Genomic DNA, 24,996 nt, shown 5'->3' with positions numbered 1-24,996 from the left:
GACGACCCAGAGGGATGACACCCGTTCCATAGACCAGACCGCCATGAGGACTGCAGATGCACAGGACTTGGAAAAGATGGACAGCTCCCAGCCTCTGAAAAGGCAACGGGAGGACGTAAAGCAACCTGATATCCAAAGAAAACACGGATGTCGAGGTCCAGATGAGGAGCCAAAAGTGGATGATGCCTTTTTGCCTGCTTCAGATCCCGGTAATATTAAACAAATCCTGACCCCTGGAGATGCGGAGGAGGAGGTGCCGTGTATTGACTTCTTCCCATCTTCAGATCCTGATTCTTCTTAATGTCTGTTCCTCTTAAAATCTCCTCACTAAATGTGAGGTCCCTAAAGAGCCCTACATGTAGGGCTGCTTTATTTTCTTATTTAGAGACATTGGACTTTGATTTCTGCTTTCTACAAGAATGTGGTATACAGAGTAATTTAAATTATAAGGACTTAAAAGAAGACTGGAAACTGGGCGTTTCTGTGTGGTCCGGTGCTAATGACTGTCGTGCTGCCGGAGTTGGACTACTTTGCCGTGGACATTCTACCATCATTCAATCTGTGACTGAAATTATACCTGGCAGAGCTATTTTAATACATCTTGTTTTTAATGGACTTTCTTTACGTTTATTAAATGTGTACGCTCCTCCTGGGAAGCAGGAAAGGGCGGATTTACTTGAAATATTGCCATTATTTTGTGTTGGGTCAACCCCCCTGCTAGTGGGAGGAGATTTTAATTGTTTACGTGATGGGGAATCCCGGCAGGGTGGGGATGTGAATCGTAAAGACCGTACCTCCTATTTGTTGAAAAGTTTAATTGATGATTTTAGATTACAGGACTGCTGGAAGGAACTCTTGCCGGCGGATCCAGGTGTTACATGGTCCAATGGAAGAGTTTCTTCTAGAATTGATTTCATATTTGCTTCTACTGCCTTTAAACCTTGTAAATGTTTTCTTTTATCTAATTTATTCTCTGATCATAAAGTTTTATCTGTGTTTTTAGAGTTAGCAGGGGAACAAAATACCTCAAGAGGCCCATGGAGATTAAATACAACTCTCCTAGAGGATATTGATATTCAAAAGAGGTTTGTGCAGGCCTACCAGTGCTGGCAATCAAAGAGAGACCCCCGCGCCTCGATGCTGGATTGGTGGGAGAGCATTAAACCTAAGATTAAATTATTTTTTATTAAGGCAGGGAAAATGAAAGCAAAAAAGAAAAAGCAGTGGTTTTATGTTTTTAATATGAGATTACAAGTACTCTTTAAACTAAAAGAAGTTGGTATTGATGTGGATGATGATATTGCAAATCTTAAGTCTGAAATAAAAAATGCTCTTAATGAAAAAGGAAAACAAATAATTTTTAACTCCCATGTACAGCACCTGGAGGAAGGAGAGAAATGCTCCCGATTCTTCTTCAAAAAGGTAATGGGGAGGAGGGACGCAATCCTAAATCTTGAAGGTGAAAATGATATTAAGGGTATGTTAGGAAAAGCTTTTAATTTTTATCAACTTCTTTTTAACACTAAAGTTATAGATCCATCCTTTTTAGAGTATGCTATTAATTCCCTTGATTTTAAGTTAGATATTTTAGACCAGGGTATTTTATCTAGGGATCTCACCAGTGAGGAACTTTTACAGATTTTTAAAAGTTTCTCCAGTGGGAAAGCCCCTGGGGAAGACGGTCTACCGATTGAGTTTTATCTGACTTTTTGGGGAATTTTAAAGAACGATATGTTTTTATTGTTTAAAGAAGCTTTTAATACTAATAAATTACCCCCATCTTGGAGGAGAGGTCTGGTATCTTTAATATATAAAAAAGGGGATAGGAGCCAACTTAAAAACTGGCGGCCTATTACGCTTTTAAACCTTGATTATAAAATTTTAGCTAAACTTATTGCAGTCCGTTTAAAACCCTTTATAGCCAAATTAATTCACCCTAACCAGGTATGTGGTGTTCCCGGAAGAACCATAGCTGAGTCCCTCAACATAATTAGGGATACCATATGGTATTCAAAAGAGAGAAGTCAAAACCTTGCTATTTTATCCTTAGACTTTGAAAAAGCTTTTGACAGGGTATCGCATGAATTTCTTTTTATGGTTCTTAAAAAAATGGCGTTTCCAGAGAAAATTTTAACCCGCATTATGCTTTTATATCATTCTTGTTTTAGTCAAATTTCTGTAAATGGGTTTTTAACGAAGGGGGTTCCTCTATTATCAGGGGTGAAACAAGGGTGCCCTCTCTCACCACTGCTCTTTATCTGTGTTATGGAACCACTATTAACCATACTGAGAAAAGATAAAGTAATTAAAGGGGTACCTATTCCCGGGAGTAGGGGTATGCAACTTAAAGCCCTAAGTTACATGGATGATGTTACCATACTATGTCCAGATTCCACATTTCTGAGGAGGGTATTGAGAAACACACAATTTTTCTGTGAAGCCTCAGGTTTTAAATTAAATATAGATAAATGTGACTGTTTTAATGTGGGGGGATGGGACTCCTCTTTGACCCCTGGGATAGTGATACAGAAAAATCACATAAAAATTTTAGGAATTATTTTTAACCAAGCCAATGAGGGGGACCCTAACTGGGACTCTGCAATGGATAAAATAGAAAAAAAGATCTCATTGTGGAATTTAAGGAACCTTAGTATGGAAGGTAAAATTTTAATTATTAAAGCCGTTTTAATTCCCATTATGTTGTATGTTGCAATGGTGTTTCCCCCTTCCAATTTACAAATCAAGAAAGTAACAAGAATTGTTTTTATGTTTTTATGGGGTTCAAAAATGGAAAAGTTAAAAAGAGATCTGATGTACAAATGTAAATCTAATGGAGGTAAAGATGTACCCAATTTTTTTACCTTTTTCCATATAAAGTATTTCTGCTTCTGTTTTAAGGTTTTTAAATCTGATGGCATTTTTAGTTATTTTTTAAAATATGCAGCAGGAATGATTTTTAAAAGGTGGTTTAGATTACCTTTAAGTTCTCCTGTGCTCCTGTGCCCACCTAAACAGTATGTGATACTTGAGAAAACGGTCAGACTTTTAGGTCTCCAGGAATTGGAGCCTGATATATTGGGGGACCAAAGGAAGGTATCTATTGCTTGCAGACACTCTGAGGACACAATTCCTGTCTCCAATTTTTCACAGGCAAGGTCCAAAACGGTGTGGCGAAATGTGTACGGGAAATATCTTGCAAATGTACACAAGGACCTTGCCTGGGCTATCGTCCACCAGTGCCTCCCTACCCGTGAGTTTCAACATAGGCGGGGGCTGGTGGCGAGAGCCAAATGTCCAAGAGATATATGCGGGGAAAGTGAGTCTGTATTGCATCTCTTTTGGAATTGTCCTTTTGCACAGGAGGTTTGGAGAAAGGTAGGCCCACTTTTAAAATGGGCATGTGGCCTGAAAGATTTTAATCACTTTTATGTCTTTTATGGTCTTTTTAAGTGTCCAAATTTTAAACAATTCCGAGTTGCCTGGATTATTATTAATTGTTTTAAAAATGCCATGTGGAAAGTTAGAAATATTTTACTCTTCAAACATGATCATATTGATTCAACAGACTGTATAAAAATTGCTTTAAGTGAAATGTATATTTACTATCTCAGAGATAAAAAACTGTATGGAGCAAAAGAAGCGGCATCTATGTGGTGTGTACAATTATGGAACACAATTAGTGGTAATTAAATAAACCCAAGTACATCTGTAATTATGATATTCTTAATTGTTACAATGGTTTTATGATGGTAAATTGTGTTTTTTACAAAAAACTTGAATTGATTATTATCATGTTTTATCATTTTATTGTAATGTTATAAATGTTCTTTTTTAAGACCTTTGTAAATATACTTTTGAATCAATAAAATTGCGTTGAAACCTTATCTGTTCTTATCAGTTTAATATCTGATACGTCCCCTATCTGGGGACCATATATTAAATGGATTTTTAGAACAGGGAGATGGAAAAAGAGCTTGCTCTGTCCACTCCACGCATTGACCTGGTATTGCAGTATCTCCAGGACCGGTGCACCCCTTCTTTAATGCAGTTTCTAAAATCAGAAAGAATTGAATTCAATGCTTTTTGTTCATTTTGCTTGTTTGTCGGATTTTGGGATGGACTCTTTGGCTTTGCTTTTCTTCTCCTCATTGGATTTTTCATGTTAAAAGTTGCAGAAGCCAGATGACAAGCTCATTTTGGTTCAACTTCAGCAACTGTGCATTGCATTGCCATGTAATGTAATGTAATGCAATGCTATCTATCTAGCTCTCCCTCTATACTTCCTTTTGGATAAACAGACATATTAGGCAAGCATTTTGGAGCTTTCACCTAAATAACTACAGGTGGTGAGATAAGCTGCACAATATAATTGACCTTTCAGTATATTGTTGCACACACACCATCTATTTAGCAAATGCCCTTGTTATCAACAGCAGCCTTTTAAACTCACCTGAGCTAACAGGTATGTGAGCTGGTTACTCTGCTGCGCTTAAAATTTCTTTTTTGGTTTGCTACAATGCCTTTTCTGAAACGTTGTCTCCCTCTGCTGGAACACTGACTTCTTTCATTTAATGCCTGCAGACTATAAAAGAGAAACCAACCCAAAAAGTTTGGTTGATTAGTCTGTGGCATTCTTTTAAACTGTTGCTTATGGCGGTCTCTGTGAGCTTCTCAGTGACATTCAGCCATCCAGGTATCCCGCCTGCAGTAGACGGAATGTGGCAATGGAACGCTGGCTGCGCGTGTCATAATAGGCTCTGAGCCTTTATATACCTGCGCACAGCAGCAGCCACCTTCAGTCTGCTGCTGGACAGCCAGCAGCAGCAGCAGCAGGAGAGGTAATTAATCAGCAACCCTCCTGCTAAGGGTAGACAGCTGCTCGTTCCACCCCCCCCCCGCCTTAATTGGTTCTCCTCCCTTCCAACGGTGTTGAGGCGGGTGGGAACAGCCGGGGGTTGAGGGTACTGTGCTAAAAGAGGTGGAGTTATGCAGATCTAAAACGCGTGGATTGCAGCAGCAGCAAGCCGAAAAGTGCAGGCATGTGAGGGATCTAGAGGTTGACAGCATGTCTTCTTAACGGGAGTCCAGGTGGCCATCTCCACAAATGGACTTTTCAGAATCCTTGGGTGGCACCGTAGTCGGAAACCAATTCTGGTTATCGCTTCTCGGCCTTTTGGCTAAGATCAAGTGTAGTATCTGTTCTTATCAGTTTAATATCTGATACGTCCCCTATCTGGGGACCATATATTAAATGGATTTTTAGAACAGGGAGATGGAAAAAGAGCTTGCTCTGTCCACTCCACGCATTGACCTGGTATTGCAGTATCTCCAGGACCGGTGCACCCCTTCTTTAATGCAGTTTCTAAAATCAGAATGAATTGAATTCAATGCTTTTTGTTCATTTTGCTTGTTTGTCGGATTTTGGGATGGACTCTTTGGCTTTGCTTTTCTTCTCCTCATTGGATTTTTCATGTTAAAAGTTGCAGAAGCCAGATGACAAGCTCATTTTGGTTCAACTTCAGCAACTGTGCATTGCATTGCCATGTAATGTAATGTAATGCAATGCTATCTATCTAGCTCTCCCTCTATACTTCCTTTTGGATAAACAGACATATTAGGCAAGCATTTTGGAGCTTTCACCTAAATAACTACAGGTGGTGAGATAAGCTGCACAATATAATTGACCTTTCAGTATATTGTTGCACACACACCATCTATTTAGCAAATGCCCTTGTTATCAACAGCAGCCTTTTAAACTCACCTGAGCTAACAGGTATGTGAGCTGGTTACTCTGCTGCGCTTAAAATTTCTTTTTTGGTTTGCTACAATGCCTTTTCTGAAACGTTGTCTCCCTCTGCTGGAACACTGACTTCTTTCATTTAATGCCTGCAGACTATAAAAGAGAAACCAACCCAAAAAGTTTGGTTGATTAGTCTGTGGCATTCTTTTAAACTGTTGCTTATGGCGGTCTCTGTGAGCTTCTCAGTGACATTCAGCCATCCAGGTATCCCGCCTGCAGTAGACGGAATGTGGCAATGGAACGCTGGCTGCGCGTGTCATAATAGGCTCTGAGCCTTTATATACCTGCGCACAGCAGCAGCCACCTTCAGTCTGCTGCTGGACAGCCAGCAGCAGCAGCAGCAGGAGAGGTAATTAATCAGCAACCCTCCTGCTAAGGGTAGACAGCTGCTCGTTCCACCCCCCCCCCCGCCTTAATTGGTTCTCCTCCCTTCCAACGGTGTTGAGGCGGGTGGGAACAGCCGGGGGTTGAGGGTACTGTGCTAAAAGAGGTGGAGTTATGCAGATCTAAAACGCGTGGATTGCAGCAGCAGCAAGCCGAAAAGTGCAGGCATGTGAGGGATCTAGAGGTTGACAGCATGTCTTCTTAACGGGAGTCCAGGTGGCCATCTCCACAAATGGACTTTTCAGAATCCTTGGGTGGCACCGTAGTCGGAAACCAATTCTGGTTATCGCTTCTCGGCCTTTTGGCTAAGATCAAGTGTAGTATCTGTTCTTATCAGTTTAATATCTGATACGTCCCCTATCTGGGGACCATATATTAAATGGATTTTTAGAACAGGGAGATGGAAAAAGAGCTTGCTCTGTCCACTCCACGCATTGACCTGGTATTGCAGTATCTCCAGGACCGGTGCACCCCTTCTTTAATGCAGTTTCTAAAATCAGAAAGAATTGAATTCAATGCTTTTTGTTCATTTTGCTTGTTTGTCGGATTTTGGGATGGACTCTTTGGCTTTGCTTTTCTTCTCCTCATTGGATTTTTCATGTTAAAAGTTGCAGAAGCCAGATGACAAGCTCATTTTGGTTCAACTTCAGCAACTGTGCATTGCATTGCCATGTAATGTAATGTAATGCAATGCTATCTATCTAGCTCTCCCTCTATACTTCCTTTTGGATAAACAGACATATTAGGCAAGCATTTTGGAGCTTTCACCTAAATAACTACAGGTGGTGAGATAAGCTGCACAATATAATTGACCTTTCAGTATATTGTTGCACACACACCTTCTATTTAGCAAATGCCCTTGTTATCAACAGCAGCCTTTTAAACTCACCTGAGCTAACAGGTATGTGAGCTGGTTACTCTGCTGCGCTTAAAATTTCTTTTTTGGTTTGCTACAATGCCTTTTCTGAAACGTTGTCTCCCTCTGCTGGAACACTGACTTCTTTCATTTAATGCCTGCAGACTATAAAAGAGAAACCAACCCAAAAAGTTTGGTTGATTAGTCTGTGGCATTCTTTTAAACTGTTGCTTATGGCGGTCTCTGTGAGCTTCTCAGTGACATTCAGCCATCCAGGTATCCCGCCTGCAGTAGACGGAATGTGGCAATGGAACGCTGGCTGCGCGTGTCATAATAGGCTCTGAGCCTTTATATACCTGCGCACAGCAGCAGCCACCTTCAGTCTGCTGCTGGACAGCCAGCAGCAGCAGCAGCAGGAGAGGTAATTAATCAGCAACCCTCCTGCTAAGGGTAGACAGCTGCTCGTTCCACCCCCCCCCCGCCTTAATTGGTTCTCCTCCCTTCCAACGGTGTTGAGGCGGGTGGGAACAGCCGGGGGTTGAGGGTACTGTGCTAAAAGAGGTGGAGTTATGCAGATCTAAAACGCGTGGATTGCAGCAGCAGCAAGCCGAAAAGTGCAGGCATGTGAGGGATCTAGAGGTTGACAGCATGTCTTCTTAACGGGAGTCCAGGTGGCCATCTCCACAAATGGACTTTTCAGAATCCTTGGGTGGCACCGCAGTCGGAAACCAATTCTGGTTATCGCTTCTCGGCCTTTTGGCTAAGATCAAGTGTAGTATCTGTTCTTATCAGTTTAATATCTGATACGTCCCCTATCTGGGGACCATATATTAAATGGATTTTTAGAACAGGGAGATGGAAAAAGAGCTTGCTCTGTCCACTCCACGCATTGACCTGGTATTGCAGTATCTCCAGGACCGGTGCACCCCTTCTTTAATGCAGTTTCTAAAATCAGAAAGAATTGAATTCAATGCTTTTTGTTCATTTTGCTTGTTTGTCGGATTTTGGGATGGACTCTTTGGCTTTGCTTTTCTTCTCCTCATTGGATTTTTCATGTTAAAAGTTGCAGAAGCCAGATGACAAGCTCATTTTGGTTCAACTTCAGCAACTGTGCATTGCATTGCCATGTAATGTAATGTAATGCAATGCTATCTATCTAGCTCTCCCTCTATACTTCCTTTTGGATAAACAGACATATTAGGCAAGCATTTTGGAGCTTTCACCTAAATAACTACAGGTGGTGAGATAAGCTGCACAATATAATTGACCTTTCAGTATATTGTTGCACACACACCATCTATTTAGCAAATGCCCTTGTTATCAACAGCAGCCTTTTAAACTCACCTGAGCTAACAGGTATGTGAGCTGGTTACTCTGCTGCGCTTAAAATTTCTTTTTTGGTTTGCTACAATGCCTTTTCTGAAACGTTGTCTCCCTCTGCTGGAACACTGACTTCTTTCATTTAATGCCTGCAGACTATAAAAGAGAAACCAACCCAAAAAGTTTGGTTGATTAGTCTGTGGCATTCTTTTAAACTGTTGCTTATGGCGGTCTCTGTGAGCTTCTCAGTGACATTCAGCCATCCAGGTATCCCGCCTGCAGTAGACGGAATGTGGCAATGGAACGCTGGCTGCGCGTGTCATAATAGGCTCTGAGCCTTTATATACCTGCGCACAGCAGCAGCCACCTTCAGTCTGCTGCTGGACAGCCAGCAGCAGCAGCAGCAGGAGAGGTAATTAATCAGCAACCCTCCTGCTAAGGGTAAACAGCTGCTCGTTACACCCCCCCCCCCCCCCCGCCTTAATTGGTTCTCCTCCCTTCCAACGGTGTTGAGGCGGGTGGGAACAGCCGGGGGTTGAGGGTACTGTGCTAAAAGAGGTGGAGTTATGCAGATCTAAAACGCGTGGATTGCAGCAGCAGCAAGCCGAAAAGTGCAGGCATGTGAGGGATCTAGAGGTTGACAGCATGTCTTCTTAACGGGAGTCCAGGTGGCCATCTCCACAAATGGACTTTTCAGAATCCTTGGGTGGCACCGTAGTCGGAAACCAATTCTGGTTATCGCTTCTCGGCCTTTTGGCTAAGATCAAGTGTAGTATCTGTTCTTATCAGTTTAATATCTGATACGTCCCCTATCTGGGGACCATATATTAAATGGATTTTTAGAACAGGGAGATGGAAAAAGAGCTTGCTCTGTCCACTCCACGCATTGACCTGGTATTGCAGTATCTCCAGGACCGGTGCACCCCTTCTTTAATGCAGTTTCTAAAATCAGAAAGAATTGAATTCAATGCTTTTTGTTCATTTTGCTTGTTTGTCGGATTTTGGGATGGACTCTTTGGCTTTGCTTTTCTTCTCCTCATTGGATTTTTCATGTTAAAAGTTGCAGAAGCCAGATGACAAGCTCATTTTGGTTCAACTTCAGCAACTGTGCATTGCATTGCCATGTAATGTAATGTAATGCAATGCTATCTATCTAGCTCTCCCTCTATACTTCCTTTTGGATAAACAGACATATTAGGCAAGCATTTTGGAGCTTTCACCTAAATAACTACAGGTGGTGAGATAAGCTGCACAATATAATTGACCTTTCAGTATATTGTTGCACACACACCATCTATTTAGCAAATGCCCTTGTTATCAACAGCAGCCTTTTAAACTCACCTGAGCTAACAGGTATGTGAGCTGGTTACTCTGCTGCGCTTAAAATTTCTTTTTTGGTTTGCTACAATGCCTTTTCTGAAACGTTGTCTCCCTCTGCTGGAACACTGACTTCATTCATTTAATGCCTGCAGACTATAAAAGAGAAACCAACCCAAAAAGTTTGGTTGATTAGTCTGTGGCATTCTTTTAAACTGTTGCTTATGGCGGTCTCTGTGAGCTTCTCAGTGACATTCAGCCATCCAGGTATCCCGCCTGCAGTAGACGGAATGTGGCAATGGAACGCTGGCTGCGCGTGTCATAATAGGCTCTGAGCCTTTATATACCTGCGCACAGCAGCAGCCACCTTCAGTCTGCTGCTGGACAGCCAGCAGCAGCAGCAGCAGGAGAGGTAATTAATCAGCAACCCTCCTGCTAAGGGTAGACAGCTGCTCGTTCCACCCCCCCCCCCCCCCGCCTTAATTGGTTCTCCTCCCTTCCAACGGTGTTGAGGCGGGTGGGAACAGCCGGGGGTTGAGGGTACTGTGCTAAAAGAGGTGGAGTTATGCAGATCTAAAACGCGTGGATTGCAGCAGCAGCAAGCCAAAAAGTGCAGGCATGTGAGGGATCTAGAGGTTGACAGCATGTCTTCTTAACGGGAGTCCAGGTGGCCATCTCCACAAATGGACTTTTCAGAAACCTTGGGTGGCACCGTAGTCGGAAACCAATTCTGGTTATCGCTTCTCGGCCTTTTGGCTAAGATCAAGTGTAGTGTCTGTTCTTATCAGTTTAATATCTGATACGTCCCCTATCTGGGGACCATATATTAAATGGATTTTTAGAACAGGGAGATGGAAAAAGAGCTTGCTCTGTCCACTCCACGCATTGACCTGGTATTGCAGTATCTCCAGGACCGGTGCACCCCTTCTTTAATGCAGTTTCTAAAATCAGAAAGAATTGAATTCAATGCTTTTTGTTCATTTTGCTTGTTTGTCGGATTTTGGGATGGACTCTTTGGCTTTGCTTTTCTTCTCCTCATTGGATTTTTCATGTTAAAAGTTGCAGAAGCCAGATGACAAGCTCATTTTGGTTCAACTTCAGCAACTGTGCATTGCATTGCCATGTAATGTAATGTAATGCAATGCTATCTATCTAGCTCTCCCTCTATACTTCCTTTTGGATAAACAGACATATTAGGCAAGCATTTTGGAGCTTTCACCTAAATAACTACAGGTGGTGAGATAAGCTGCACAATATAATTGACCTTTCAGTATATTGTTGCACACACACCATCTATTTAGCAAATGCCCTTGTTATCAACAGCAGCCTTTTAAACTCACCTGAGCTAACAGGTATGTGAGCTGGTTACTCTGCTGCGCTTAAAATTTCTTTTTTGGTTTGCTACCATGCCTTTTCTGAAACGTTGTCTCCCTCTGCTGGAACACTGACTTCTTTCATTTAATGCCTGCAGACTATAAAAGAGAAACCAACCCAAAAAGTTTGGTTGATTAGTCTGTGGCATTCTTTTAAACTGTTGCTTATGGCGGTCACTGTGAGCTTCTCAGTGACATTCAGCCATCCAGGTATCCCGCCTGCAGTAGACGGAATGTGGCAATGGAACGCTGGCTGCGCGTGTCATAATAGGCTCTGAGCCTTTATATACCTGCGCACAGCAGCAGCCACCTTCAGTCTGCTGCTGGACAGCCAGCAGCAGCAGCAGCAGGAGAGGTAATTAATCAGCAACCCTCCTGCTAAGGGTAGACAGCTGCTCGTTCCACCCCCCCCCCCGCCTTAATTGGTTCTCCTCCCTTCCAACGGTGTTGAGGCGGGTGGGAACAGCCGGGGGTTGAGGGTACTGTGCTAAAAGAGGTGGAGTTATGCAGATCTAAAACGCGTGGATTGCAGCAGCAGCAAGCCGAAAAGTGCAGGCATGTGAGGGATCTAGAGGTTGACAGCATGTCTTCTTAACGGGAGTCCAGGTGGCCATCTCCACAAATGGACTTTTCAGAATCCTTGGGTGGCACCGTAGTCGGAAACCAATTCTGGTTATCGCTTCTCGGCCTTTTGGCTAAGATCAAGTGTAGTATCTGTTCTTATCAGTTTAATATCTGATACGTCCCCTATCTGGGGACCATATATTAAATGGATTTTTAGAACAGGGAGATGGAAAAAGAGCTTGCTCTGTCCACTCCACGCATTGACCTGGTATTGCAGTATCTCCAGGACCGGTGCACCCCTTCTTTAATGCAGTTTCTAAAATCAGAAAGAATTGAATTCAATGCTTTTTGTTCATTTTGCTTGTTTGTCGGATTTTGGGATGGACTCTTTGGCTTTGCTTTTCTTCTCCTCATTGGATTTTTCATGTTAAAAGTTGCAGAAGCCAGATGACAAGCTCATTTTGGTTCAACTTCAGCAACTGTGCATTGCATTGCCATGTAATGTAATGTAATGCAATGCTATCTATCTAGCTCTCCCTCTATACTTCCTTTTGGATAAACAGACATATTAGGCAAGCATTTTGGAGCTTTCACCTAAATAACTACAGGTGGTGAGATAAGCTGCACAATATAATTGACCTTTCAGTATATTGTTGCACACACACCATCTATTTAGCAAATGCCCTTGTTATCAACAGCAGCCTTTTAAACTCACCTGAGCTAACAGGTATGTGAGCTGGTTACTCTGCTGCGCTTAAAATTTCTTTTTTGGTTTGCTACAATGCCTTTTCTGAAACGTTGTCTCCCTCTGCTGGAACACTGACTTCTTTCATTTAATGCCTGCAGACTATAAAAGAGAAACCAACCCAAAAAGTTTGGTTGATTAGTCTGTGGCATTCTTTTAAACTGTTGCTTATGGCGGTCTCTGTGAGCTTCTCAGTGACATTCAGCCATCCAGGTATCCCGCCTGCAGTAGACGGAATGTGGCAATGGAACGCTGGCTGCGCGTGTCATAATAGGCTCTGAGCCTTTATATACCTGCGCACAGCAGCAGCCACCTTCAGTCTGCTGCTGGACAGCCAGCAGCAGCAGCAGCAGGAGAGGTAATTAATCAGCAACCCTCCTGCTAAGGGTAGACAGCTGCTCGTTCCACCCCCCCCCGCCTTAATTGGTTCTCCTCCCTTCCAACGGTGTTGAGGCGGGTGGGAACAGCCGGGGGTTGAGGGTACTGTGCTAAAAGAGGTGGAGTTATGCAGATCTAAAACGCGTGGATTGCAGCAGCAGCAAGCCGAAAAGTGCAGGCATGTGAGGGATCTAGAGGTTGACAGCATGTCTTCTTAACGGGAGTCCAGGTGGCCATCTCCACAAATGGACTTTTCAGAATCCTTGGGTGGGACCGTAGTCGGAAACCAATTCTGGTTATCGCTTCTCGGCCTTTTGGCTCAGATCAAGTGTAGTATCTGTTCTTTTAAGAACACAAGAGCTACGATCTACACTTGACGAGAGCGATCGAACTCGGAAGGAGAAGAGCTTCGGAGCCCAGCTGACATCGGAGAAGGAAGGCGGATATCGGTGGGAGGAAGAAGCTCTAAAGAATTCAGAAGAAGACGAAGACTCGGAGAAGAATCGGGCTGTCCTGTGGAATCTTCGAGGAAGAAAATCATCGAGACAAAGACCTTTCGGGGAATTTGTCCAGAACACGACGGGAGAAGAATCTGCATAGCTCCACCCATTCCGGGAAGAGTTCCAGATCCAGCTCCAAGAAGTAACTGCAGGAGGAAAGCCATGGCAAGCGCTGCGAGGAAGACCGAAAAGAAGAGCCTGGAGCAGGGGACAGCCAGGAGGGCCCAGCCAGGAGCCTATTCTGACCCCAAGGACTCTGCCTCCACGACTGGCCAGCAGAAGGGACCCCAGAAGCGCCGCCACGAAGCTCCAGCCCTGGAGCCATGGATGCGGCAGACGGTGGCCCTGAAGCTGAAGGAAGTGGATGGGAGGGTGCCGGATATGTCCTCGGACGTGTTCTGCCAGAAGATGCTGCTGGATCGAGGCTTCTCCAGGTCGGACACCCTCAGCATCCAGACCTTCTTGACGGGGATCTTCTTCGTCACCTTCGCCACTGTGAACACCTGCAGGAGGTTCTGGGAAATGGTAAGCGCAAAAGGACCGGATAATTCTTTCTCTGCCTTTACAGGTAGCTGCCCTATCTAGAGGGACGAAAGGAGGATCACGGTCTCCATGCGCAACCCGCACACCCCAGGCCAAGACATCTGTACCTTCCTGAGACGCTTCTGTTTGGTTGTGAAGGAACCCTCTCACATCCTGAATGGACTCGGCTTCTGGACAGGTAAGTGGTCGGTGACCGTTAGACTTCACAGGGACCTGGCGTACTCAGACGGACTTCGGCACCTGCCCCCGACATTCTCCCTGGGCAACTCCTACGGCCTCATCTATTACCCGGACATGCCGCGGAACTGCAGGAGATGCGGCAAGAACGGCCACGAGATGAAGGACTGCAAGGAGGATGCCTGCAGGATTTGTCGAGTGACAGGACACAGCTCGAAGGACTGCCCGAAGAAGACGTCCTGCAACCTGTGTGGGCTGGCGGCTCATCTGTACAAGGATTGCCCCAAGCGTGAGAGATCCTGGGCATCGGTGGTTGCGACGACCCCAGCTCCGGAGGACAAGGCCCCGACGACCAGGCCTGTGAAGGTCAAGGACGCGACGACCAAGGCCCCAGCGGCCAAGGCTGAGACGACCAAGGCCAAAGCGGTCAAGGAGTCGGTGGCCAAAGCCCCAGCGACGGTCCCAGCAGCTCCGAAGCCTAAGAAAAAGTCAAAGGAGGGTAAGAGTTCTGTCACCCCTCTCTCGATCCCTCCCCCTGCCACCCCCGTCCAATCCCCCCCCACCCCGGCCACCCCTGCTGAGGATTCCACTTCCTCTTCCTCCTTCCCCTACTCCTCAGCAGGTGTCCTTTCCCCTGCCCCGGCAGCCACTCTCCCTCCCCAGACCATGGTAGCGGTGGAATTAACCTTTCCTCCACCCGCCGCTATCTATTCCGAGGAGGATTTTCCCCTTCTTGTCTCCCCAGTTCCAACCCGGGGAAAGAGGAAGGTGGAGGACAGCCCTGCTACTGAATCCTCCAAAAAGAAGATTCTGGATTTCGTAGGCGAAAAGGAGGATACCCTCCCTGAGCCAGAAGAGATGGAGCACATGGTTGAGACCCTGGTGGCCGAGCCAGAAGAGGAGGAACTGGTGGTCGCCGAGATCGAGGCCGCGCTGCTTGACCAGATGGAGGAAGAGGGCCTGCTGGTGATCCCGTCACCAGCAGTCAACACCGACGAGGGACCACCTGACCGGAGTGGTAACTAAGGTGTATTGCCTGCGCTAACTTTTTCTTTTTTCCCTACATGATGGCTAATATTAACTTATTTTCCATTAATGTCAGGAGCATCAAGGACAAGTTCAGACGTCAGACTATTTATGCCTTCCTTACTTCCCAGTTGTGTGATGTTTATATGTTGCAGGAATGTTCCCTTCCCTCCTCTAGGTCCTTCAAACATCTGGCCAGGGAGTGGTCCCACGGTCCATCCTACTGGTCTGGTGGGGGTGACTGCAAGTCTGCGGGGGTCGCAATTCTGATCAGGGGGGGCGCATTCACGCTTGAGTCAGTCCAGGAGCTCATCTGCGGCAGGGCTCTTGTTGTAGATGGCAACTGGGCGGGAGAACCTGTCAGGTTCATCAACGTGTATGCGTCCCCACTGAAGAATGAGCGTTTGGAGCTTTTCCAGACCCTGCGGCTTCAGCTTGCCACCACCAGGACCTTAGTGATGGCCGGGGATTTCAACTGCCCCATCGAGGAGGATGGTCGTAGTTCTGGCACATCTGCCAAGTTGGACATCACGTCCAAGCTGCTCATCGAGATGGTAACCGAGGCCTCTCTTCAGGACGTGGTGGGCTCCATGGGGAGAGGCTCCACAAACTATTCGTGGAGCCGACCCGATGGCTCACTCCGCTCCAGGATTGACTTTGTGCTCACCTCTCGGGCAGTCAGGCAGAGTAGGCACTCGATGGTCCCTTGCTTCTTCTCCGACCACAGAGCCATTCACTTACAAGGTGTCCTCGGCGACGGTTTTCCATCCGGCCCCGGCTCCTGGAAGCTGAATTGTGCTCTGCTGGCTCAGGATGAAGTCGTGGAGGAGCTGAGAGCAGCCTACGCAATGTGGCAGTCCTACAAGGGTAGCTTCCAAACAGTCTCTGATTGGTGGGAATATGTTAAACTTGAGTTTCGCTGTTTCTTTCAGGCCAAGGGTCGACAACAGGCGTGTGAGAAGAGGAGGGACTTCAGAGGGCTGCAGCGCGAGCTGCGGTCGCTGCAGGACCTTCTTCACTGCGGCTGGGACGTGAGGGAGGAGCTGGAGGAGACCAAGAAGAGCCTGAAAAGGCACTTTGAGGAGGAGTCCAAGCGAATCGTCTTCCGTTCCAAAGTGGAGAATCTGGAGAAGGGTGAGAAATGTAACTCATTCTTTTTCAGGAAACTTCATGCCGGTCACACGCCCCTGAACGAGCTGCGAGACGAGAGCGGAAACATGCGACGTGGGAAGGAGGACGTGATGAGGGTCGTCAGCGACTTCTACAGCGAACTCTACTCCCACAAGACTACCGACCCCGACGCTGCTGATAAGTTCCTGTCAGGTATCACTAACCATCTTGATCCTGCAGGCACGGCAGCCTTGGACAAACCTCTGATGGTGGGCGAATTGCTCTCTGCCGCTAAATCCTTTAGGACCGGCAGGACCCCGGGCAGTGATGGTCTTCCAGCGGAGCTCTATGTAGCGCTGGGAGACCTCATCTGTCCGGACCTGTTGGATCTGTACGAGGAGATGGTGGTGGAGGGTAGAATGCCTCCATCTTTGAGGGAAGGAATGGTCACGATCCTGTACAAGCGGAAGGGAGAGAGGTGCGACCTGAGAAATTGGCGTCCCATCACTCTGCTCAACGTGGACTACAAGATCCTGGCCAAGACGATGGCGACACGACTTAAGACGGTCATCGGACGGATCATCCACCCGGACCAGACCTGCGGCATCCCTGGACGTCACATCGCAGACAGCCTCGCTCTCGTGCGGGACACGGTCGAGTACATCAAGGTCCGCCGCGCACACGCGGCCCTGGTCTCCTTGGATCAGGAGAAGGCCTTCGACCGGGTTTCCCACGAGTTCATGGGCCGAGCTCTGCACCGGTTAGGTTTGGGTAACATGTTTTGTTCGTATGTCCGTCTGATGTATTTTGATATCCACAGCTCGGTGTTGGTGAACGGCTGGAAGACTGACCCCTTCCCTGTCCTCTCTGGGGTCAGACAAGGCTGCCCTCTATCACCTCTTCTTTTTGTTTGTGTTATAGAACTCTTCGCAGAGGCTATCCGGCAGAATGGAGAGATCAGAGGGATCACCGCACCGGGTCCGGGACGACACGAGGTCAAGTGCTCGCTCTACATGGACGACGTCACCGTCTTCTGCGCTGATCGTGGTTCAGTCGACGCCCTCGTCCAGACGTGTGAGAGGTTCGGCCGTGCTTCAGGGGCCAAAGTCAACTGCAGGAAGTCGGAAGCCATGCTCTTCGGGGATTGGCAGCCGGCCTCCTCCGCCCCCTTCCCCTTCAACATTCAACCGGATTTCCTCAAGGTGCTGGGAGTCTGGTTCGGGAAGGAAGGAGCGGCCCTCAAGTCCTGGCAAGAACGCTTGGCCAAAGTGAAGCAACGGATCGGACTCTGGAGCCTCAGACACCTCACTTGTGAGGGTAAGGCACTCGTCCTGCGTAATGAGGTCCTGCCCGTCTTGCAGTACACGGCGCAGGCCTGGCCCCCACACGTCACTGTGTGCAGGGCCATTACCAGGACAGTGTTTCACTTTGTCTGGGGATCCAAGATGGACAGAGTCAGGCGGGCCGTCATGTACAAGGAGCCTCGCAAGGGTGGGAAGGGCGTTCCAGATATCCCCACCCTCCTGCGATCCTCTTTTGTGTGTGATTGTGTCCGCCGGACTTTGCAAGTCAAGAATGGCTCCGCGGGCAGGTCCATGTCTCGCTTCTTCCTGCTTCCTTTTTGGAGGCGACTCGGCTGGGACAAGTGGGACAGCTCCTTCCCCTACAACTGGACGACGCCATGGTTCTACGGAGACGTCGTTCGATTTGTGGGGGAACATCAACTGGAGGGACTCAAGCCCGACTTGTGGAAGCCCAAAACTATCCACAAGCTCATCAGATCCAAGGATGACGTGGAGAACATCACAGGACTTCACCAGGACACGCTGAAGACTGTGTGGACAAATGTGTCGTCTGACAGGCTGACCAACGGGCACAAGGACTTGTCGTGGATGGCGATTCAGGGCGGACTGCCCGTCCGGTCATTCATGCATGCCCGGAACCTGTGCAAGACCAGGTACTGCCCAAGGTGCCCCTTCGTGGAGGAAACATCTTTGCACACTTTTTGGGACTGCGGATTTGCACAGCGCCTGTTGACTGCCCTTGAGGACGACCTGAGGAACTCTGTCCCCAGGGCGAGCCTATCGCACCATTCTGTGCTTTACGGACTCTTCCCTGGGGTTCATACCGTCGGAGCCATCCAGGAGGCTTGGCGCCTTATGAACTGCTTCAAGGATGCCGTTTGGGTCGCCAGGAACCGGCTCATCTTGAGGAGGGAGAGGATGTCCATCCAGGACTGCCGCAGGCTGATCCACAGCCTGCTCAGAGACTATTCCATCGTGGACGGTCCGGAGGACGAGGATGAGGACTAAACCCCTCCTCCCCCTCTCCCCTTATGTGTCTTGTCTTTCAATAAACCTTCGGGCTTGTGATTTTCCCCTCCCCATCCCCTTTTTCCCAATCCCCATCCCTTATCACGATTCGTCGTACTGTATTGATTGACATGCTTTTTCTTTCAGATTGAGTGTTTTGTGTAGCATAGGGGTGTGATGTGTCTAGTTAGTGCGTCGTATCCTCATGCTATGTAAATATGATGTAGAATTCTGTGTGTACTGGGCTGCGGCACTGTACACTGTCTGTTAACTTATTTTTTGTGCTAATAAAAGATATATTCAATCAAAAAAAATCTGTTCTTATCAGTTTAATATCTGATACGTCCCCTATCTGGGGACCATATATTAAATGGATTTTTAGAACAGGGAGATGGAAAAAGAGCTTGCTCTGTCCACTCCACGCATTGACCTGGTATTGCAGTATCTCCAGGACCGGTGCACCCCTTCTTTAATGCAGTTTCTAAAATCAGAAAGAATTGAATTCAATGCTTTTTGTTCATTTTGCTTGTTTGTCGGATTTTGGGATGGACTCTTTGGCTTTGCTTTTCTTCTCCTCATTGGATTTTTCATGTTAAAAGTTGCAGAAGCCAGATGACAAGCTCATTTTGGTTCAACTTCAGCAACTGTGCATTGCATTGCCATGTAATGTAATGTAATGCAATGCTATCTATCTAGCTCTCCCTCTATACTTCCTTTTGGATAAACAGACATATTAGGCAAGCATTTTGGAGCTTTCACCTAAATAACTACAGGTGGTGAGATAAGCTGCACAATATAATTGACCTTTCAGTATATTGTTGCACACACACCATCTATTTAGCAAATGCCCTTGTTATCAACAGCAGCCTTTTAAACTCACCTGAGCTAACAGGTATGTGAGCTGGTTACTCTGCTGCGCTTAAAATTTCTTTTTTGGTTTGCTACAATGCCTTTTCTGAAACGTTGTCTCCCTCTGCTGGAACACTGACTTCTTTCATTTAATGCCTGCAGACTATAAAAGAGAAACCAACCCAAAAAGTTTGGTTGATTAGTCTGTGGCATTCTTTTAAACTGTTGCTTATGGCGGTCTCTGTGAGCTTCTCAGTGACATTCAGCCATCCAGGTATCCCGCCTGCAGTAGACGGAATGTGGCAATGGAACGCTGGCTGCGCGTGTCATAATAGGCTCTGAGCCTTTATATACCTGCGCACAGCAGCAGCCACCTTCAGTCTGCTGCTGGACAGCCAGCAGCAGCAGCAGCAGGAGAGGTAATTAATCAGCAACCCTCCTGCTAAGGGTAGACAGCTGCTCGTTCCACCCCCCCACCCGCCTTAATTGGTTCTCCTCCCTTCCAACGGTGTTGAGGTGGGTGGGAACAGCCGGGGGTTGAGGGTACTGTGCTAAAAGAGGTGGAGTTATGCAGATCTAAAACGCGTGGATTGCAGCAGCAGCAAGCCGAAAAGTGCAGGCATGTGAGGGATCTAGAGGTTGACAGCATGTCTTCTTAACGGGAGTCCAGGTGGCCATCTCCACAAATGGACTTTTCAGAATCCTTGGGTGGCACCGTAGTCGGAAAACAATTCTGGTTATCGCTTCTCGGCCTTTTGGCTAAGATCAAGTGTAGTATCTGTTCTTATCAGTTTAATATCTGATACGTCCACTATCTGGGGACCATATATTAAATGGATTTTTAGAACAGGGAGATGGAAAAAGAGCTTGCTCTGTCCACTCCACGCATTGACCTGGTATTGCAGTATCTCCAGGACCGGTGCACCCCTTCTTTAATGCAGTTTCTAAAATCAGAAAGAATTGAATTCAATGCTTTTTGTTCATTTTGCTTGTTTGTCGGATTTTGGGATGGACTCTTTGGCTTTGCTTTTCTTCTCCTCATTGGATTTTTCATGTTAAAAGTTGCAGAAGCCAGATGACAAGCTCATTTTGGTTCAACTTCAGCAACTGTGCATTGCATTGCCATGTAATGTAATGTAATGCAATGCTATCTATCTAGCTCTCCCTCTATACTTCCTTTTGGATAAACAGACATATTAGGCAAGCATTTTGGAGCTTTCACCTAAATAACTACAGGTGGTGAGATAAGCTGCACAATATAATTGACCTTTCAGTATATTGTTGCACACACACCATCTATTTAGTAAATGCCCTTGTTATCAACAGCAGCCTTTTAAACTCACCTGAGCTAACAGGTATGTGAGCTGGTTACTCTGCTGCGCTTAAAATTTCTTTTTTGGTTTGCTACAATGCCTTTTCTGAAACGTTGTCTCCCTCTGCTGGAACACTGACTTCTTTCATTTAATGCCTGCAGACTATAAAAGAGAAACCAACCCAAAAAGTTTGGCTGATTAGTCTGTGGCATTCTTTTAAACTGTTGCTTATGGCGGTCTCTGTGAGCTTCTCAGTGACATTCAGCCATCCAGGTATCCCGCCTGCAGTAGACGGAATGTGGCAATGGAACGCTGGCTGCGCGTGTCATAATAGGCTCTGAGCCTTTATATACCTGCGCACAGCAGCAGCCACCTTCAGTCTGCTGCTGGACAGCCAGCAGCAGCAGCAGGAGAGGTAATTAATCAGCAACCCTCCTGCTAAGGGTAGACAGCTGCTCGTTCCACCCCCCCCCCCGCCTTAATTGGTTCTCCTCCCTTCCAACGGTGTTGAGGCGGGTGGGAACAGCCGGGGGTTGAGGGTACTGTGCTAAAAGAGGTGGAGTTATGCAGATCTAAAACGCGTGGATTGCAGCAGCAGCAAGCCGAAAAGTGCAGGCATGTGAGGGATCTAGAGGTTGACAGCATGTCTTCTTAACGGGAGTCCAGGTGGCCATCTCCACAAATGGACTTTTCAGAATCCTTGGGTGGCACCGTAGTCGGAAACCAATTCTGGTTATCGCTTCTCGGCCTTTTGGCTAAGATCAAGTGTAGTATCTGTTCTTATCAGTTTAATATCTGATACGTCCCCTATCTGGGGACCATATATTAAATGGATTTTTAGAACAGGGAGATGGAAAAAGAGCTTGCTCTGTCCACTCCACGCATTGACCTGGTATTGCAGTATCTCCAGGACCGGTGCACCCCTTCTTTAATGCAGTTTCTAAAATCAGAAAGAATTGAATTCAATGCTTTTTGTTCATTTTGCTTGTTTGTCGGATTTTGGGATGGACTCTTTGGCTTTGCTTTTCTTCTCCTCATTGGATTTTTCATGTTAAAAGCTGCAGAAGCCAGATGACAAGCTTATTTTGGTTCAACTTCAGCAACTGTGCATTGCATTGCCATGTAATGTAATGTAATGCAATGCTATCTATCTAGCTCTCCCTCTATACTTCCTTTTGGATAAACAGACATATTAGGCAAGCATTTTGGAGCTTTCACCTAAATAACTACAGGTGGTGAGATAAGCTGCACAATATAATTAACCTTTCAGTATATTGTTGCACACACACCATCTATTTAGCAAATGCCCTTGTTATCAACAGCAGCCTTTTAAACTCACCTGAGCTAACAGGTATGTGAGCTGGTTACTCTGCTGCGCTTAAAATTTCTTTTTTGGTTTGCTACAATGCCTTTTCTGAAACGTTGTCTCCCTCTGCTGGAACACTGACTTCTTTCATTTAATGCCTGCAGACTATAAAAGAGAAACCAACCCAAAAAGTTAGGTTGATTAGTCTGTGGCATTCTTTTAAACTGTTGCTTATGGCGGTCTCTGTGAGCTTCTCAGTGACATTCAGCCATCCAGGTATCCCGCCTGCAGTAGACGGAATGTGGCAATGGAACGCTGGCTGCGCGTGTCATAATAGGCTCTGAGCCTTTATATACCTGCGCACAGCAGCAGCCACCTTCAGTCTTCTGCTGGACAGCCAGCAGCAGCAGCAGCAGGAGAGGTAATTAATCAGCAACCCTCCTGCTAAGGGTAGACAGCTGCTCGTTCCACCCCCCCCCCGCCTTAATTGGTTCTCCTCCCTTCCAATGGTGTTGAGGCAGGTGGGAACAGCCGGGGGTTGAGGGTACTGTGCTAAAAGAGGTGGAGTTATGCAGATCTAAAACGCGTGGATTGCAGCAGCAGCAGGCCGAAAAGTGCAGGCATGTGAGGGATCTAGAGGTTGACAGCATGTCTTCTTAACGGGAGTCCAGGTGGCCATCTCCACAAATGGACTTTTCAGAATCCTTGGGTGGCACCGTAGTCGGAAACCAATTCTGGTTATCGCTTCTCGGCCTTTTGGCTAAGATCAAGTGTAGTATCTGTTCTTATCAGTTTAATATCTGATACGTCCCCTATCTGGGGACCATATATTAAATGGATTTTTAGAACAGGGAGATGGAAAAAGAGCTTGCTCTGTCCACTCCACGCATTGACCTGGTATTGCAGTATCTCCAGGACCGGTGCACCCCTTCTTTAATGCAGTTTCTAAAATCAGAAAGAATTGAATTCAATGCTTTTTGTTCATTTTGCTTGTTTGTCGGATTTTGGGATGGACTCTTTGGCTTTGCTTTTCTTCTCCTCATTGGATTTTTCATGTTAAAAGTTGCAGAAGCCAGATGACAAGCTCATTTTGGTTCAACTTCAGCAACTGTGCATTGCATTGCCATGTAATGTAATGTAATGCAATGCTATCTATCTAGCTCTCCCTCTATACTTCCTTTTGGATAAACAGACATTTTAGGCAAGCATTTTGGAGCTTTCACCTAAATAACTACAGGTGGTGAGATAAGCTGCACAATATAATTGACCTTTCAGTATATTGTTGCACACACACCATCTATTTAGCAAATGCCCTTGTTATCAACAGCAGCCTTTTAAACTCACCTGAGCTAACAGGTATGTGAGCTGGTTACTCTGCTGCGCTTAAAATTTCTTTTTTGGTTTGCTACAATGCCTTTTCTGAAACGTTGTCTCCCTCTGCTGGAACACTGACTTCTTTCATTTAATGCCTGCAGACTATAAAAGAGAAACCAACCCAAAAAGTTAGGTTGATTAGTCTGTGGCATTCTTTTAAACTGTTGCTTATGGCGGTCTTTGTGAGCTTCTCAGTGACATTCAGCCATCCAGGTATCCCGCCTGCAGTAGACGGAATGTGGCAATGGAACGCTGGCTGCGCGTGTCATAATAGGCTCTGAGCCTTTATATACCTGCGCACAGCAGCAGCCACCTTCAGTCTGCTGCTGGACAGCCAGCAGCAGCAGCAGCAGGAGAGGTAATTAATCAGCAACCCTCCTGCTAAGGGTAGACAGCTGCTCGTTCCACCCCCCCCCCCGCCTTAATTGGTTCTCCTCCCTTCCAACGGTGTTGAGGCGGGTGGGAACAGCCGGGGGTTGAGGGTACTGTGCTAAAAGAGGTGGAGTTATGCAGATCTAAAACGCGTGGATTGCAGCAGCAAGCCGAAAAGTGCAGGCATGTGAGGGATCTAGAGGTTGACAGCATGTCTTCTTAACGGGAGTCCAGGTGGCCATCTCCACAAATGGACTTTTCAGAATCCTTGGGTGGCACCGTAGTCGGAAACCAATTCTGGTTATCGCTTCTCGGCCTTTTGGCTAAGATCAAGTGTAGTATCTGTTCTTATCAGTTTAATATCTGATACGTCCCCTATCTGGGGACCATATATTAAATGGATTTTTAGAACAGGGAGATGGAAAAAGAGGTTGCTCTGTCCACTCCACGCATTGACCTGGTATTGCAGTATCTCCAGGACCGGTGCACCCCTTCTTTAATGCAGTTTCTAAAATCAGAAAGAATTGAATTCAATGCTTTTTGTTCATTTTGCTTGTTTGTCGGATTTTGGGATGGACTCTTTGGCTTTGCTTTTCTTCTCCTCATTGGATTTTTCATGTTAAAAGTTGCAGAAGCCAGATGACAAGCTCATTTTGGTTCAACTTCAGCAACTGTGCATTGCATTGCCATGTAATGTAATGTAATGCAATGCTATCTATCTAGCTCTCCCTCTATACTTCCTTTTGGATAAACAGACATATTAGGCAAGCATTTTGGAGCTTTCACCTAAATAACTACAGGTGGTGAGATAAGCTGCACAATATAATTGACCTTTCAGTATATTGTTGCACACACACCATCTATTTAGCAAATGCCCTTGTTATCAACAGCAGCCTTTTAAACTCACCTGAGCTAACAGGTATGTGAGCTGGTTACTCTGCTGCGCTTAAAATTTCTTTTTTGGTTTGCTACAATGCCTTTTCTGAAACGTTGTCTCCCTCTGCTGGAACACTGACTTCTTTCATTTAATGCCTGCAGACTATAAAAGAGAAACCAACCCAAAAAGTTTGGTTGATTAGTCTGTGGCATTCTTTTAAACTGTTGCTTATGGCGGTCTCTGTGAGCTTCTCAGTGACATTCAGCCATCCAGGTATCCCGCCTGCAGTAGACGGAATGTGGCAATGGAACGCTGGCTGCGCGTGTCATAATAGGCTCTGAGCCTTTATATACCTGCGCACAGCAGCAGCCACCTTCAGTCTGCTGCTGGACAGCCAGCAGCAGCAGCAGCAGGAGAGGTAATTAATCAGCAACCCTCCTGCTAAGAGTAGACAGCTGCTCGTTCCACCCCCCCCCCGCCTTAATTGGTTCTCCTCCCTT

The 24,996-nt window shown here is 46.3% G+C and overlaps 12 non-coding genes and 1 pseudogene across 12 annotated transcripts; all 13 read left to right on the top strand.

The window, feature by feature from the left end:
- Nucleotides 1-3,848: 3,848 nt before the first annotated feature.
- Nucleotides 3,849-4,037, top strand: LOC141210617 (U2 spliceosomal RNA). Its single transcript, XR_012280767.1, has one exon. It is a non-coding gene; the product is annotated as a U2 spliceosomal RNA (small nuclear RNA).
- Nucleotides 4,038-5,157: 1,120 nt separating this feature from the next.
- LOC141211078 (U2 spliceosomal RNA) lies at nucleotides 5,158-5,348 on the top strand. Its single transcript, XR_012281065.1, has one exon. It is a non-coding gene; the product is annotated as a U2 spliceosomal RNA (small nuclear RNA).
- A 1,121-nt stretch (nucleotides 5,349-6,469) lies between these two features.
- Nucleotides 6,470-6,660, top strand: LOC141211077 (U2 spliceosomal RNA). The gene has a single exon (XR_012281064.1). It is a non-coding gene; the product is annotated as a U2 spliceosomal RNA (small nuclear RNA).
- Nucleotides 6,661-7,780: 1,120 nt separating this feature from the next.
- Nucleotides 7,781-7,971, top strand: LOC141211076 (U2 spliceosomal RNA). The gene has a single exon (XR_012281063.1). It is a non-coding gene; the product is annotated as a U2 spliceosomal RNA (small nuclear RNA).
- Nucleotides 7,972-9,097: 1,126 nt separating this feature from the next.
- Nucleotides 9,098-9,288, top strand: LOC141211075 (U2 spliceosomal RNA). Its single transcript, XR_012281062.1, has one exon. It is a non-coding gene; the product is annotated as a U2 spliceosomal RNA (small nuclear RNA).
- A 1,125-nt stretch (nucleotides 9,289-10,413) lies between these two features.
- Nucleotides 10,414-10,604, top strand: LOC141210287 (U2 spliceosomal RNA). Its single transcript, XR_012280460.1, has one exon. It is a non-coding gene; the product is annotated as a U2 spliceosomal RNA (small nuclear RNA).
- A 1,121-nt stretch (nucleotides 10,605-11,725) lies between these two features.
- Nucleotides 11,726-11,916, top strand: LOC141211074 (U2 spliceosomal RNA). Its single transcript, XR_012281061.1, has one exon. It is a non-coding gene; the product is annotated as a U2 spliceosomal RNA (small nuclear RNA).
- A 1,119-nt stretch (nucleotides 11,917-13,035) lies between these two features.
- On the top strand, nucleotides 13,036-13,113 carry LOC141210745 (U2 spliceosomal RNA; annotated as a pseudogene).
- A 5,564-nt stretch (nucleotides 13,114-18,677) lies between these two features.
- LOC141210567 (U2 spliceosomal RNA) lies at nucleotides 18,678-18,872 on the top strand. The gene has a single exon (XR_012280725.1). It is a non-coding gene; the product is annotated as a U2 spliceosomal RNA (small nuclear RNA).
- Nucleotides 18,873-19,993: 1,121 nt separating this feature from the next.
- On the top strand, nucleotides 19,994-20,184 carry LOC141210324 (U2 spliceosomal RNA). Its single transcript, XR_012280496.1, has one exon. It is a non-coding gene; the product is annotated as a U2 spliceosomal RNA (small nuclear RNA).
- A 1,118-nt stretch (nucleotides 20,185-21,302) lies between these two features.
- On the top strand, nucleotides 21,303-21,493 carry LOC141211073 (U2 spliceosomal RNA). The gene has a single exon (XR_012281060.1). It is a non-coding gene; the product is annotated as a U2 spliceosomal RNA (small nuclear RNA).
- A 1,120-nt stretch (nucleotides 21,494-22,613) lies between these two features.
- On the top strand, nucleotides 22,614-22,804 carry LOC141211072 (U2 spliceosomal RNA). The gene has a single exon (XR_012281059.1). It is a non-coding gene; the product is annotated as a U2 spliceosomal RNA (small nuclear RNA).
- A 1,118-nt stretch (nucleotides 22,805-23,922) lies between these two features.
- On the top strand, nucleotides 23,923-24,113 carry LOC141210434 (U2 spliceosomal RNA). The gene has a single exon (XR_012280602.1). It is a non-coding gene; the product is annotated as a U2 spliceosomal RNA (small nuclear RNA).
- The last annotated feature ends 883 nt before the right edge of the window (nucleotides 24,114-24,996 follow it).

This window comes from Phyllobates terribilis, unplaced genomic scaffold, assembly GCF_046119375.1.
Source record: "Phyllobates terribilis strain yellow unplaced genomic scaffold, ASM4611937v1 Scaffold_169__1_contigs__length_4117513, whole genome shotgun sequence".
Taxonomy (NCBI): Eukaryota; Metazoa; Chordata; class Amphibia; order Anura; family Dendrobatidae; genus Phyllobates; species Phyllobates terribilis.
Note: the sequence above shows the minus strand (reverse complement) of the source record. Positions and strands in the feature narration are given on the sequence as shown.